This window comes from Labeo rohita, chromosome 15 (assembly GCF_022985175.1).
Source record: "Labeo rohita strain BAU-BD-2019 chromosome 15, IGBB_LRoh.1.0, whole genome shotgun sequence".
Lineage (NCBI taxonomy): Eukaryota > Metazoa > Chordata > Actinopteri > Cypriniformes > Cyprinidae > Labeo > Labeo rohita.
In genome coordinates, this window is record NC_066883.1 from 16,613,434 (window position 1) to 16,629,839 (window position 16,406).

Here is a 16,406-nt window from a genome sequence, read left to right on the forward strand (position 1 = left end):
ATAAAATAAAACACAATAAAAAAATAATAACTGGGTAGCACTTTCAACTCACAGCAAGGTCTGTTTGTAAAATAAATTAAAATTAAATTATTAAAATAAAAATGCTTGAAAGAAGGACAGTCTTTCTAAGTAAGTTACAAATAAAATATCACAACATCAGAACATACAGTATAAAAATATTCTTAATATTAAACAGATTTTTTATTTTTTTCTTTCCAAATAAATAAATAAGGCAGGCAAGTAAATTGTACAGTGTGATTACATTATTGAATTTTGATTCATACTCAACAACTGATGACCACATTGTTACATTTAAATATCCAAAAACGACTGATACAGATAAACTAACATATCACGTATCTATGGCTAGTTGCACTTCATCATTCACATTCAGCATTGTTTTGTCCCTCTGTCAAAACAAACGTGCAACCAAATTTTGGGTCACGGTCCACTAATCTAACATTTTGGATCATTTACCCTCAGAGAGACAGAGAGTCGGTCTGGGCGAGATATAGCTCCTGTTATTTAGGCAGCTCTGTTTGTGTCCATACTTTAGTCGCAGCGAAACACTCGGAGCCAAGCGTAATGATCTGTTTTGGATGTCTCGTAACCAGACTAAATTAAAAATTGCCCTGGCACTTTTCCACGCACTGTCCTTCAGAGTGTTTCTCACCGCAGTCCCCTGGGTCCTTTAGGGCCCATTTCCAGCTCTTGCCTCATTAAAGGCATCTCACTTCCTGTAACTGCAAGCATGAAGGTTGTAGAACACTACAAGCACTTTGCGGTTAAAACCCCATGTACTTTCTTGGCTCCAGAGCTTGTTTGCTGCGAAATTCCCGAATTCCAGAAATGGAATTGTGGTAAAAATTAACTCGCTTTCCGACAACAGATTCTAATAGCGAATAAATGTTTCCGTTGGGGGGGGGGGTGAATTTGAGGGGGACGGGGACAGCAAGTATTTTTGAGGCTGAGCGGATGAGAGCCAACATCTGGTTAGCCAGCGCAGAGGTTAGAATGAGGTTAGCGAGACTCCACTCTCCCTAATGCGGAGCAGCCAGTCTCCATACGTCTTCCAAACACCCTGACGTGCTCCTCGAGCAAAACTGCAACTTTGTCATAATGAAAAATGTCGAGCAGGAGGCCTTTTTCCACCCTGTAATTTTCATTACAGTTGCATCTCTCATGGCATCATTCCAGGTGCATCCGTACGCTCCGCACTCTGACAGTCACAGAGACAAAACTACCCGCTGACAGAGTCCTATTACATGAGAGCACAGCTGGACAGCTGTGTGCGTGTTCTTGCCTGCACATGCGTGTGTGTCTGTGCGTTTTGGGGAGTTTTCTTTTGCGTGTCTAAAGGGTAGAAGAGCTGGATGACAATTATATGTTAGTGTGAAGGAAATCACTGTTTCTTGTATTGTTATATAAGAGTCAGTCACTGAAAAACACAGCAAAAAGGCTTGAAAATAAACATTCCAAAAGTCATAAAACAGGGTTTCCTAAATGCAGGGGGTTACTTTTTCTGTGACTTTTTATCTCACAATTCAGATGTTTTTTTTTGTCCTCCACACTGTTTACATATCACAATTATGACTTTTTTTTTTTTTTTTTTTTTTCACGTAATAGGAGAAAATTGCGATATATAATCTCAGGATTGTCTGAAAGAGGGGAAAGTTTATACCTTGTCTTTGAATTCTGAGAATTCTTAGAATTGCAAAAAAAAAAAAAAAGTCAGAATTTTTAGGAAAAAAGGCAGAATTGTAAGATATAAACTCCGAATTGTGAGGTAGAAATGCAGATTTTTATTTGTTTTATTTTGTGGCAGAAACCAAAAAAACAAAATTGCGAAATGTAAACTTAGAATTCAAAGAAAAAAGACGTGAATTTAGAAAATTTACTTGCCTTTTTTAGTTGTTATTCTGTGGTAAAAAGTTGATGAAAAGCTAATTAAATCAAATGTCACATTAAAATAAACAAATGTGGCTGCACAATTAATTGTAATAAACCTGAAATTGCATGCAATTAAAGCAAATGATCATTATTTTAAAGAGCAGGTCATATATGACCCTGGACAACAAAACCAGTCATAGGGGTCAATTTTTTTTATTGAGATTTATATTGAGATTAATAAATAAGGTTTCCATTGATGTATGGTTTGTTGGGATAGGACAATATTTGGCTGACATACAATATACTGATATCTAGAAAATTGTCTTTAAAGTTGTCCAAATAAAGTTCTTCATGAAGCAATTCATATTACTAATCAAAAATTAAGTTTTGTTATATTTACAGTAGGAAATTTACAGAATATCTTCATGAAACATGATCTTTACTTAATATCCTAAAGATGTTTGGCATAAAAGAAAAATAATTTAAATAATTAACAAATGAACAATTAACAAAATAACAAATAATTTTGACTCATACAGTGTATTTCTGGCTACTGCTACAAATATGATGAAGATTATGTGAAGAATCAATCAGTGGTTAAAATTCTTTTTTTTCCACAATATCACAGCAATACAATTTGATCCTTTTGTTGTTGTGTTCTACATTTTACAGAGGACTCCTTCTCTAATCTCAGCTTTTATCCTATTTAACTTTTAATCTTCTTTATTTTGGAACAAGCGTTTCCAAACCACAACCTGTAAGTACAACTGATACAATACTTTGTGTGCATTTTCAAGTGAGTGCTCAAAATATCTATTTTTTGTGCTAAGATGTGATGTACACCTGTGCAGCTTTCAGATAAACTACAATAACAATATTACTGTCTTGCTGAAATAAGTTCTGATAATTCGCTATGAACCCACTGTTTCCTAAGAACGTATTGATTTATGAAGACTGTTGTTGTTTTAATTGCTTTGTTTAATAATAAAGAATGTAACTTGGACATATTTTGGTTTACAAACTGTATTGTTTCATCAGTTAGTTGGGTGTTTGGTGTCTGAAGCATCCATCTGTATTCAGAAAGGCACAGAAAACAAATAACGTTGCGAGCTACTAAAGAGGCATGGTTAGCCGATAATGGTTGCCTGTTACATTACAGTACATTTCACTTTCCACATAAACAGAGTAAGGAGAGATGACTGAGGACAATGGTGAATGATTTGCAGATCCTGAGCACCACTGACAGAGTCTAAACTTGTAAAATGTGTGGTAAGAACTGCCGCTCTATACACAGAGCATGTGTGATCGCGAAACTCGAAAGTGAAAGTAAAAAGCGACCGTGCATTCAGAAGTTTCAATGCCCCGCATATTAATAGCGGCTCCCTGATATACAGTATAATTACAGTAATTACAATATATTGTCTATAGCAGTGTATGTTTCAGAGTGACACACAGCATTGTTTATTTACGTTTTGCGAGCGATCATAGTAAATGCTGCTTTTCAAAACCTTGTGAATGCAATGTGCGCTAGGATCACTTCACTTACACTGGCAAAATTTCTGACATTTTTGTGTGTAGAAGTTTCACCAGCATTTCACCAATATTCCGTTAGAATAAAAACCTGAGGATTTTATATGTTGAAAGCTTGAGCATTTCAACATTTAGTAGAGCTGCACGATTAATCATTAAAAGATCGAGATTCAAACACCTATGCAATCTTATGACAACAATTCACCCGTAAATTAAAAGTTTGAAAAAGTCTTACCGGAACATTCAAAGAGAAAGCAGTTACCATGTTTGGGTAAGAAACAGCTTCTTTTCAACCACACAGTATTATTTATGTCTTTCAATCATTTATATTATTACAGAAATACTGGGCTAAAACTTTTATTGGTTTATAGTTCGGATATAAACACTAATGTCTATGGTAGCGATCAAAATAGACCAAGTCATCTTTTGGATGTAATTGTTGCTTCAAATAACGTTTGTGTTGATTACATTGTTGGTGGCAAAAAGTGACTTAAACTTTTTTTGTCATTGAATCATTCAAAAGATTCTTCATCCAGAAGTAAAACAATGAAGTATTTATGATTAAATCATTGAATAATTATTTTAAACCATTTTTAAATTTAAACCATCATATTAAATATATGTGTGGTCAATGATGTGATGCTACTTTTTTGTGTCCATACGGTTTAATTAAATTTAAAAGGGTTAAAATTTCAAAATAAATGTGCAAAATAATTGCAAACATTCTCTTTTTGTGGACCAAGTCTAAATTTTCTTGTTTTAATTCATTTTGAGATAATATTTGGGGGATAAAATGGATTGTTTAAAAAAGAAAACAAACAAAAAAACATGGTTACTATACTTTTACTGTAATAAACCATGGTTAATTTTGGTAAGAGAAAAATATGACTCATGATAATGCAATAACATGCTCAGTATTAGGATTTTTCTGTAAAGACATTGTCATGATGTTATCATTATTGTACTAATTTTGACATTTAGGCAATTTATAAAATATAGTTTTCATAAATCTATAGTATTTAAGCCATTTTAAGATAAAACAACAACACTTGGTCATGATGTGATACTTTAAATTGGACTTAAATGAAATTGTTACTGCAAATAGAATATAATGAGGTGGTTGTTTTTCAGAAAGGTGGAGACAGTTGTGCTCATAACAGTAAATGGCTAATGGGAAAAGTGACAGGTACAAGAAAATTAGTGCAAAAAGCAAACACACACAAAGTGAGATGCAGAGAGATATCATGGAAAATGAACAGACTGAAAAGGAAAATAGAAGTGAAGGTGCAATTTAAGAGAGAACCTTTAATGATTTTGCATGGCCCTAGCCTAAGGTTTTAAACATTTATTTAAATGTGATGGCCATACAAAAAAAAAAAAAAAAAAAAAAAAAAAAAGGGTTGTCCATGGTTTCAGAATGTGTTGTGGGTGTATGGGATGGCCTGGATGAGTGTGAAATTTTCCGGGCTGAAATTTTGCCCCAGTCCGGCCCTGTTCTACATGGAGTTTGTTTAGCCTTGATACATGCATTAGCTAATTTTAAATGTAGATTATTTTGTGTCACATATGATATGATATGAGGTCCAGTTACCAGCGTGACACTAAAACAGGTAGTAGTATTGGGTACTTTTTACTTAAGTACATGTCTGAGCTCATACTTCTTTACTTTAACTTGAGTAAAAAAGTGTAGTCAGTACTTCTGCTTTTACTAGAGTATTATTAAACATGAGTATCTGTACTTCTACTTGAGTGAAGGATGTGTGTACTTTTGCCATCTCTGAGTGCGATAGATAGCAGAAGCTAGAGATAACGGTTTATAAAGTTTTAAATATGGATATTTTTCTTACAAAAGTGCATTGATTCGCTTCAGGAGGCCTTTATTAACCCTGGCCTTTATTAACATTTTAACATAAATTCACTGATAAAAAATGTTAACCAAAAATTACAATTTACATCTGTAAAATACACTTAATTAAATTTCTGACATTTTATAATTAATATTATATAACAGAGCCCCGTTTTCCCAATACATGGCACAATACAATACGAACTTACAGTTCGAAAATTAATATTACAATATGAGACATGAGTTCACTGTTCAGCACCCTGATTTCTTGTCAGATATTGTTTCTTAACTGTACTTACAAAATGAGTCATGAGTTCACTGTTCATCACTATGATAATTTCATATTATTTATTTATTTATTTTTGGCATTGAAAATAAAAGCACTTCAGCTGAACTTGTTGACAGTCATGCTTGATTTTCAGAGTCAATTTCTTCAATAAACAATGGCCTTTGGCTGTAGAAGCAACATGGTCAAATGACGTAACTGGTTTGTGTCAACTGGTGTAACCAGTATTGTTCATTAAAATATAATTATATACAGGAAAATTAATGTTGAATAAAATGTAATTATCTAGTTTAGTATAATAATGTGTTTTTAAAAACATTTTTTACATAATTTGTCAAAGATTATTTAGAAAACAGAGGTGTTTTCAGCATATGTCCTGCCAAATATTGCAAAAACACCTTAAAATTTACATTTAGAGACAACCCTAATAAAATGTATTTTCGTGTGATATTTTAAAATTAAATATTTATTTCAATGAGTAAGCTTACGTGGCATCTAGGTGGATAAAATATTTAATATTTCTAATTTTTTGTCGGTTACACCATTTGACATTTTCATGTGCATTCAGTCTTAACTTTTTTAAAAAATGTTGCATTTGTCATTTTTAATTACATAAAATCAACTTAAATACCTGATGAATGCTTTTAAAACAAGTTTTTAAAAGATTTTTGAACTTCTCATCTCACCAACCACCTACATAAACATAAATTTGTGTTGGCAGTGTGTGTACACAATCACCCTATTATAATAAAAATCCACCTAGTGATATTTTTGTAATCTTTATAAGAAACATCACCTTTTTCAAATTAAGCCATTCGCAGCTTCTTGTCGGTGTGACGTCACACCGACAAAGGCCGCTCCCACGATAGTTGATTGACATGACCGTCTTACCTTAGACCTGCCCTGACTGAGCTGTAACAATCTGTCTCCAACCGCCACTGTGTCTACTCCGGTGCAGGGGAAGACAACAATGTCTCCGGTGTAATAATGATGATCATAGCAGTCATCATTTACTCCCAACATCTGAGCCACTGAAGACGCAGAGGATTAATGTTACTTTCGTTTTAGAAGAAAATGCACCCGGTGATCTACATAAATGTGTCTATGTTCGCGCGAATCATTCGTGATGCAGCTTCACCTACAGCAGAAGTGAGTATAAGGGTTTTCATGCATCTTTGCAAATCGTCTTTCTTAATAATGTGCTAGTTAGCAAGTTTCGCGGCTAAACGAAGCTTAAGTAAACAGACCAGCTCGTCACCCCACAGTAGAGAGGGGCGGGGTGAGCAGAGCTCATTAGCATTTAAAGGAACATGCAATAAAATGGCTCACTCTGAACAGAGCTGATTTTGACAAGATAAGGTTTTTTACACTACCACTGAGAAATTTTAACCAAACTATATAATAGACTTCTCATTAAGACCCTAAAGAATCATATCAGCTTGTGAAAAACGGGCATCCGATGACCCTTTTAAGAACGTTAGAATGTTTTTCTGCTGTAAGAAACCTTTTGTGCAAGGAAAGGTTTCATGGAGGTTAAATGTTCTTTTTTGGAGCCACAGATGCCAATAAAGAACTTTTATTCACTAAACATGTCAGATACTTATTTATTTTCTTCATAGTTAATTTGCAACCAAAATCACAAACCAGAAGCAAACCTTCTGGTTTCAACTACAGTATAAAAAGCATTCAAAACTATTACTTTTGACACTGAACTGTAAAGAATTATCAACAGATAAATTCACATTGCAAACAGAGCCCAATACTGTAAACACAGTCACACCCAACGCAACGTCCATCTATTTAAACTGCCCGACACACATAAACAGAGGTGTATGTGAGCGTGTGGAGGCGCTGAGATGTGTTTAGATGTTCAAAAGCTGACCTATTCACAAACTGAGGTCAATGCTGATGCACCCAAATATAAATAAACAGGAGAGTGACTTTTGTAGCCAATGCAACGGGGTCAGTCTTGGCCCTGCTGCTCTATTGTCTCATGCCGAGAGTTTTGAAGGTTATTGTTTCTTTTCCAGCTGACCTTCACATTTCCCTCTGGAGCCCGGACCACAGCACTGCCATCCACCTTTCTACTCCCCCATCGACATGTCTGCCCACTGCCAGCACAACATTTTTTTTTTAGCCTTTTCCTTGTTCAGTTAGACAACAAAGGCTTCACAAACACAATGGATAATGCGCGACTGGGGTGGTCACCCCTATTTACACATACGCTGGTGAGGAAATGTAGTGGGCATGAAAGCGAAGGGGCAGTGAGGAGGGAGGGACAGTAATGTAGGCCACGCTGTATGAAGCTTCAAGCCTTTTGTTTCAAGCCTTTGTTGAATATTGTATCTTCTTAGACAATAATGATTGGGGGTTGTAAAATATGATAATGACACAACTGTTTCTCAGAGCAAATCATAATTGGTTTGAAATGGTAAAACAATTATAAGTAAAGACATGGACACATGAGCCACACTCCACATCATCATATTTCAAGAGTTTTGTTTTGCTTGACAAAGTGACAACAGAAGAAATGTAGCTGGTTACAAAAATAAGTGACTTTAAAACCAAGCATTTGCCAGTTGGTCACATCAGGAGTAGATTCTGGACAAAGCCAAAATGCAGCAACTACAAATTTAGTCAAAATTAAGTTATGGATAAATTCATGTCTATAATCTGTGACAGATGGTTCAGCTATACTCAGATTTAGAGATACATAATGTGAAAACTGATATTCAACCTAACAAATTAAAAAAAATTTGAGGTGGGGTGGTCAAGGTACAGTCATATTTCACACTTTCAGTCTTGTTATAGTTTTGTTACAGTAATAAATGAATGAATGAATTAATTAATTAATTAATTAAAAAATTAATAAAGAAATCTAAGGAAAGATTATGCAAAAATTCTCTCTTTCCAAGAAAACTGTTTTTTTTATATTTAATTCCACCAATGACACCTTTCTTCTTCTTGATATCAAGTAGGGGTGTGTGATAATGACAAAAAAAGTATATCTCAATATTTTTTGGAATTTTGTCAATAACGATAATTAGACGATACTGCCGTGGACAGCTGACTGAGTTGAGTTTGCAGAGTAACAGAAATTAACTTTTAAGTTTAAATAGACTTTTACCTTTTATGAGCATTTTTACATGTTTAAAGCCAATTTTTCTAACCTAATTAATGTATGAATCATCTTTTGTGTCAAATAGTAAGACGCTATAGAGCAGTTACCAATCAAAAGTCGGTATTGCCAAAATTTGTGTTTGCAATGCAGAAATGGCACAGATTGTTTAATGCAGGACAGGAATGCATTTAACCTGCAGTTACAAATGCATCACTGGTGTTTTGATGTTTAAAAAAAAATAAACGTTGAAAAAAATAAACTGATATTTGAAAATATTTTGGGATAAAAAAGGGAAAATATACTTTAAGTATAAACTTGAAAATCGGCAGTAGGTGGTGGCAAATTACTTCATGAGTGAGTCATTGAGTCATTCATTCAACCGATTCGTTCAAACGGCTGATTGATTCAGTACCGAAACACCAATGTGTCTTGCTCAGAGACGCAAAACAGTTCAGCTGTGGCTTTGTTTGAGGCTATTTTCGCTGATGAAATAGAGCAAAAACAGGAACTTCTAAAATGTAAGTCAGTTAATATTAACTTCTTTATTGAGCTGTTCCTCAAATCAATATGCATATGCAATTGTGCTGCAATTTTGGAGAAAAACATCACTCTTCGCGTGACTCTTCGGCTATTAACTATATCAGATTATATAAATATAAAAGACATATGAAAAATCATACAGGGACATTTTTGCCCCACATCTTGAATTTTGGGGGAATTATAAAAGTATTTCAGTAGACTAAATCACACAGTGAGAAATAGTCTAACCTAGTATACGTGTACTCTCTGGGTGTGTTTTTGTTTGGTTTTAGACTCAATAATGCCAAATCATATATCTTTTAAACAAAAATTATGATATCGTAAACCATATACATTGCACACCCCTAACTATCATACACTGAAAAAATAAATAAACAGTTTCAACTTAAAAAAGTAAGTTCTCATGCTGCCTTAACATTTTAAGTTTACTCAACTCAAATATCCACATTTTCACGTAGTACAACTTAACATTTCGTGTTGACTAAATTTAAAATTTTAAAGCTGCACAAACACTTATTTTAAGTTGAAACAACTTTTTTTTTACAGTATAACAGTAACAAATATTTGACTTTCTTCCCCCACCCCCTAATCAAAAACACAATTTTACAAATACTTTTTTAATAGGTCTATTAAAGTCATTGCACAAGACGCACAAAAAGTAGAAAAAACATGTCTACCAATCAGTTAGAACTACTAAAAAAATGTTAAGTCAAATCATTATTATTCACCAGCCAAACTGATCAGTTTTTTCCAAATGTTCCTACTGAGCTCAGTGTTTAACACATTTCATGCACAAATGTTGAAACTTTGGGAATTTGGCCTACATTTTGAAATGACCCATTACTGCACAGTAAAACAGCTGTGCATCAGTAATGCAGTCCATGTGAGATCGTCCAAATTTGGCCATCATCAACTGGCCAGCAAGAGCAGAGCTTTCCCTGCCATTCACACGATGAAACAAGGCCAGTGACCTCCCAACGACCAATAGAAAGCAGTTTATATAGTTCAAAAGACCCATTTTCACGGTTTTTCAGAAATGTGTCATGATCGCACAGAAAGGCAATTATTCCCCAGAGAATATACAGTAAGGGGAAAGAGTTTTGGCCGAGAGGGCTGAAACATCCAAGTTCCTGAGGCTCAATAAAAGTGTCATCGGGTGTAGTGAAGAGTGAGGCTATAAAAAAAAAAGGGCCTGTAGCCCTGAGTTCTTGCCTGCTCCACCAGGGAAATTCCCTTTGTCCTAGTGTATGCAACTAATTATAGAAGGAAAGCTGTGCTGCAAATGGTGTCTATAAAATAATAAGTGTCTGTCCATAAAGTTCAAGGTGACAAACTAGCATGCAGCCCCATCAATTTATCAACAGCGGGAAAAGGGGGGCTAATGGACCTTTTAGTAGCCAGGAAAAGGAAGCGCTATGTCATGCATAGTGTACCAAGTCTGGGAACTTAAACAGTTATACATTACGAACAGGAATGTTTCTAGTGATCTAAGATAAGAGATTAAAAAAAGACAAATGGACAACGATCCAGGCAAGGCGAAGTGTAGACAGAAGGAATGACGCAAAAATGTCTTGAACTTTGACCCGGATGAAAGAACGTGGCATGGGTGCTGACAGAAACCTGGGGTGCTCAAGAGTCAAAGAGAAGCGTAGAAGGGCGGGGATGAATTACTCATAGAGGACGCAGCCAAGTCGGGCAGAGAGACAGTGCGGTTTTGAGTCACCAGACAGAGGACGGCATTCACAGCTGTGCGTTTGCACACACCTGCACTTGGAAACGTCACCACTGCAAACACAAGACTCCTTGAGATGGACAAAGTCAGCAAACTCCACCGTCAACAAGCTCGTCCCCTCCCAAACCCATCAACTCTTTGAACAGCTTCCAGCTCTTTTCTCCTCCACCAGTGTCGGAAATGCCGCTGTTTGAGGGAGACGGGTGTAAAGTCAGGCTTTTGGCTGCTGTGGGACTGCTCTAACGTTCATTCTGGGGGCTTCGGAGGTCGGAGTTGGGGGGGATTCTGTCTGTGTTTGCATTACGACCTCCATCAAAACCTCAACATCTGCTGGGCAGATGCTCTTATCTAGGGATATCTGAGAAATTTTGCATTCAAGATGAAAATGAAACCTCAAAATGAAATGCATTTTCTAATAGAGTGCCAGAGGCGTGACGTCAAACACCAGAAGACTAATTTCGCCATGGCTTCCCTCAAGATTCTCTAATGGGTTTTTAATTTATGAGTAAGAAAAGTCTGGGGGAAATATAAGTTGATGACATTTGATACTCTACAGCGTTAATTAGACACACCCATAAGCCAGTTTTGAAGCAGTTGTTTATTTTTAAAGGGAATTAAGGGTATTAAGACTTGTATGGCTTATTATAACGTAAATGATGTATCTTACTGAAATATGTAGTAGAAAACCCATGAAAGATTTATGTCATATAAAAAAAATCCACATCATTTTATACACATTTTGGACTATGGGGGGCACCATTATTTCGATGATGTCAAATGGTTGCCCTCGTTGAGCTACTGGTGCTACCTGTTGCTATTTTTACCGCAGCACAACTCTGAAAATAAAATACTGATAGTATGCCACATTGTGTGGGTTTTGCTTGTAATTTTCAGTCAAAGGACAACAAGAGAAGTGATGTAAGCCTTCACTGCTTTTCTACCGAAAGAATGGGAAGATGCTTGTTGACGAATAAAACTTCCTAAAGACCTGCGTCTTTGTTCTGTCCACTTCAGCCCTAAAGCCTTTGAGAATTTTAGTAGACCACAGCTCCTGAGGTACAGCAGAGCTTACGAACGGCAGAGACAAGAAACGCTAGATGCCATCCTGGCTGGATGTAAACATGTCGACGCGGATTTAACTATGGGGGGCACCATTATTTTGATGATGTCAAATGGTTGCACTCTGTGAGCTACTGGTGCTACCTGTTGCTATTTTTACCGCAACACAACTCTGAAAATAAAATACTGATACGATGCCACATTGTGCAGGTGTTGCTTGTAATTTTCAGTCGAAGGACAACAAGAGAAGTGATGTAAGCCTTCACTGCTTTTCTACCGAAAGAATGGGAAGATGCTTGTTGACGAATAAAACTTCCTAAAGACCTGCGTCTTTGTTCTGTCCACTTCAGCCCTAAAGCCTTTGAGACTTTTAGTAGACCACAGCTCCTGAGGTACAGCAGAGCTTACGAATGGCAGAGACAAGAAACGCTAGATGCCAACCTGGCAGGATGTAAACATGTCGACGCGGATTTAACTCGATATCCAGGAGCATTTAGACTCCTTGTGGGGGAAAATCTATGGAACCACATTTGGTTTAAGCCTACGCTTATATCCATCACCACAAGTAAGCTTGAGTTGTGTTGGGGTAAAAATAGCAATATGTAGCACCAGTAGCTCAACCATTTCACGTCAACAAAAAAATGGCGCCCCCATAGTCCAAAATATGTATAAAACGATGTGGATTTTTAGTATAATGTAAATATTTCATGGGTTTTTTACTACATATTTCAGTTCAACACATAATTTACGTTACATTAAGCCAAACAAACTTAATACCTGGGGTTCCCTATAAAAAAAGTGTAAATAAGAGTTTAACCAAGCTTTAATTGTAAGGAGAGCCCCTTATTCAAGCATTGTGTAGTCAATGCTTGTGTAAGCGGCTACTTATGAAGTGTTTTTTGGGGTTATAGTACATTAAACAATGATCTTGTGACTTTGATGTACGCAAGGTGAACTTTAACTATGAAAAAGCCATTTCCATTGCAGTTTTGCAAAATAATCCTTTTTCGAATTGCCTGAAAAACCACCTCACGCAAGCGATATGGGAGTTACGAAATTGCTAATTTGCAATTTCAGTTCGCATAATTTAAAGGGTAATGGGAAACGTAGCTAGGGACAAGCAATATTACTATCTTCTCCAATGTTGTTCAGTCGTAGTACATGCAGTGTGACGGTTGTCAGTGTGGTATTAGTCCCACCCCTCCTCTACTGTGATTGGTTAGCTGGCTAAAAGAGACAGTAGCTGCATTTCCATTACCCTTCAAATTGCGTGAATTAAAATCGAAATTAAATTGACTTAAACACGCCCACTGGAAACTTCCATATACTGCAAAAAAGTCTTTATGCTTGCATGAGGTGGTTTGTCAGGCAATTCGAAAAAGGAATATTCAGCAAAACTACAATGGAAACTTGCGAAACTTATTCTTCCCTGTCACGGTCCTGCCGATTTAAAAATTGTGGCGCACCCATTGAAAACAAGCGAAAAAACACGCTAGCCTTGGGAAAAAATGCTTTGGTGGACATGCTGCCTTAGTGCAAAGATATTTAATGAGCATGTATAAGCTGAGCCTGAAAAATCAAACCTTTCAGCATTCAGCAAGAACATTCCTTAATGTGAAGATTAATGTGGTGTAAAAGTAAGCATTAAAGCAACAAAAATACTGACAGTATGAAAGACGATAACACACAATTCGAGCTGCGCTTTGCACCTCAGTTACAGGTTGTACCGCATCTCTCCTTAAGGGAGCATGGAGCTGGGAAGCTCATCAGCCCAAATTCTTGTAGCTGGGGTGCACTGGGAGGAAATGGGGATTTGGCATATTCCCTCCGAGCTCTTAGGAGGAGGGGGTTTGTCTCCTAAATTCACGGTAAACTAAGCAGCAGGCCGGCATTAGCAAGACAGTTTTCCAAGTGAATAAGTGGATGGTGAAAAGGGGATGTTGCTTTTCAAAGCAAACAGGGCTTTGCATGTTAACCTTCACATTCAAAGGTCCAAAAATCCAGAGGGAGGGTTTGGCTGACTTCCTGCCTCTCAGATTCCATGACCAATCCTGAAGCCTATTCTTCTCTTTGATATGATGAAAATGACCAAACAATACCCTTTTCCCCTCTAAAGACCCAAATGGGCGACATTTAACATACTGTTTGGCCCTGAGATATGCTGCAATTTTCAAAATAACATAATAAGCTGGAAAAACAATGAAGTGCCATTTGTGGAGAGCTTTCAGAACTCAAATCCATACTTGTTGACATTCTGACGAAAATTTAGACCTTGAAGCCGGTCGAGAATACATGCGTCTTGCGTGTTTGAAAGGAAAATAAACATGACCCCACAGATCTACTGATTGACAGATGAAATGACAGACAAACTGTGTAGTGTGTGTTTAGGTCATAAAGCACACCAGGATGAACTCGCAAAACAACACCGCTATAATGAAATTCAGCATGGAATGCATTACATATGTTTTCGTCCAATCAGTCACATGGTTTCATTGATCCAAGTTGAAGCCGAATTTCTTTTTTAACAGAAACTGACGTATTTTGGGGTTAACGCAGGCAATATTTGCACAAACAGATTCCCACTTGTAACGACTGACATCTTTTCAATGAGTTTGTATTCCCGGCTGAACTAACGAGTGAGTAAATTGAGACCAGACGGTATTCGTTGGGAAGTTTTATTTGTCCACCCCGAATAGTCAGCATTCCAGCTGCTAAAGAAAATAGTGTTTGTTGAGCAAGAGGGGGGGGGTGTAAGAGCGGTTGAGAAAGCCTGGACTTTAAATGTCTGACAAGAGATCTGATGCTGAAAGCAATCCCATGCTGAAGGGTTTTCCACTGCTGCCTATGAGCTAAGACTGAGGTAATACACTTATCTTAAGAAATGAGTCTATACTCTCAAACTATCAACCTAAGGTGGTTATCAGCTCTGCTGTGATGGTTTTGGGCACTCTCCAGGCTAGAAAACCAGCTTAGACCACCAGCAACAAAGTGTACAGTAGAACCCTGCTGAAAAATCACCTTAATCCAGCCTGGTTTAATATGGTTTTATCTGATTTTGTCTCACAATCAAGTGTTTTTAGCCGGTCCGGACTTTTCAAAGTCCAAAAAAAACCCTCTAAAAACCAGACGACAGTCTGGGAGACCAGTTAAGACCAGCTAACAATCTTTTCATGCAGGCTACAGTGAAATATAAGCTGCATCTTTTATGAAAACATAATTTGGAACTGTGTGACATAAATTAATTTTGGAGTGAGTAAACAAATCTGATTAAGTATTGCTAGACAAAAAAAGGAGGATTTGTTGTACTAAACAAGAATGAGTTTACAGGTCCAAGACATGATGATGATGATGACAGTGATGATGGTGAAAGACACAAGTTTTGACTTGCACACATTTTAATACATCATTACTGTGTCATATGTCAATCTCCTTGTTTTGTTAACCATATCAATCTACTTACCAGTTGATAGAAACTAATAAATATTATTTTATAGTATACTGTAAAGTGTTAATGCTGTCTTTAAGATGGTATGCAAATACATAAACCTTACTTCCCTTATTTTTAATCGTGAGAAAATCACAATGACAAGTCTGACATAGTAACACCTACCTTTACAGCTGTGCTGATCGGAGACATCAAAAGTAACGCATCCAATGTACGTGCTCAGTTTCCAATCCTAATATCCCACTTTGATAAAAAAAGGATCAACAGTTTTCCCGGATCGTGCGCATCAGTGAGTATTCCTACTTGCTTTGACTAAACAACGCGTCTGGAAGCTTGGTTTCCCGTATTGTACTGTACTAAGCAGCGCTGGATGCTCCAGTGTTCAGTTTCCAACTTTCTTGAGAGTCTTGCCGCTGAGTATGAGGTGTCATCCTCACTGGATTTACTGCTGGTGCGAGCACAGTCCCATATATGAGTAACAATCACGCGTCACTCACTACAGACGCTCCGCGAAAAAAAACGCCGGCGTTAAAAACCCCAAAATTACTAATGGAACATTTTCCTTTTGATTTCTTTGTCTCCGTTATCCACACTCATACTACATTTAGACCACGTAGGACATGTATTCATTGGAAAAAAAAGCTAAGAAAACGCCACTGGAGAAATGAGAAAGAGTGAAGGGAGTTTGGAGGCTACATGTGCCTTGAAAGTAAGTGAACGCGAGTGTGAGAGGAGTATTGACGTGCCCCCCGCGGACACGGACTCCTTGAACTTCCTGTCAGTGTTAACTCCTTTACTGCTGCTGTCCTCATTCATCATTTTGCTAAAGGGAATATGATCAGTTACTCCAAAAGCGTACAATTACGACGGATGAGTGCAGAGATCAACAAAGCTCGGTTTATGTTATGAGGGCGTCTCGGTGAACAGCGGTAGTTTATCAACTTTGTAGAGCCATTA

General features: G+C 36.9%; 1 protein-coding gene across 1 annotated transcript in view; it reads right to left on the reverse strand.

Annotated features, from left to right (window-relative positions):
• The window catches only part of LOC127177339 (pleckstrin homology domain-containing family G member 2-like), a 53,219-nt gene extending 37,017 nt beyond the window's left edge, over positions 1-16,202 (reverse strand). Inside the window, exon 1 of the mRNA XM_051129583.1 lies at positions 15,615-16,202. The gene's annotated coding sequence lies outside the window, so the exon portion shown is untranslated. The remainder of the gene's footprint in view (positions 1-15,614) is intronic.
• Positions 16,203-16,406: the final 204 nt, after the last annotated feature.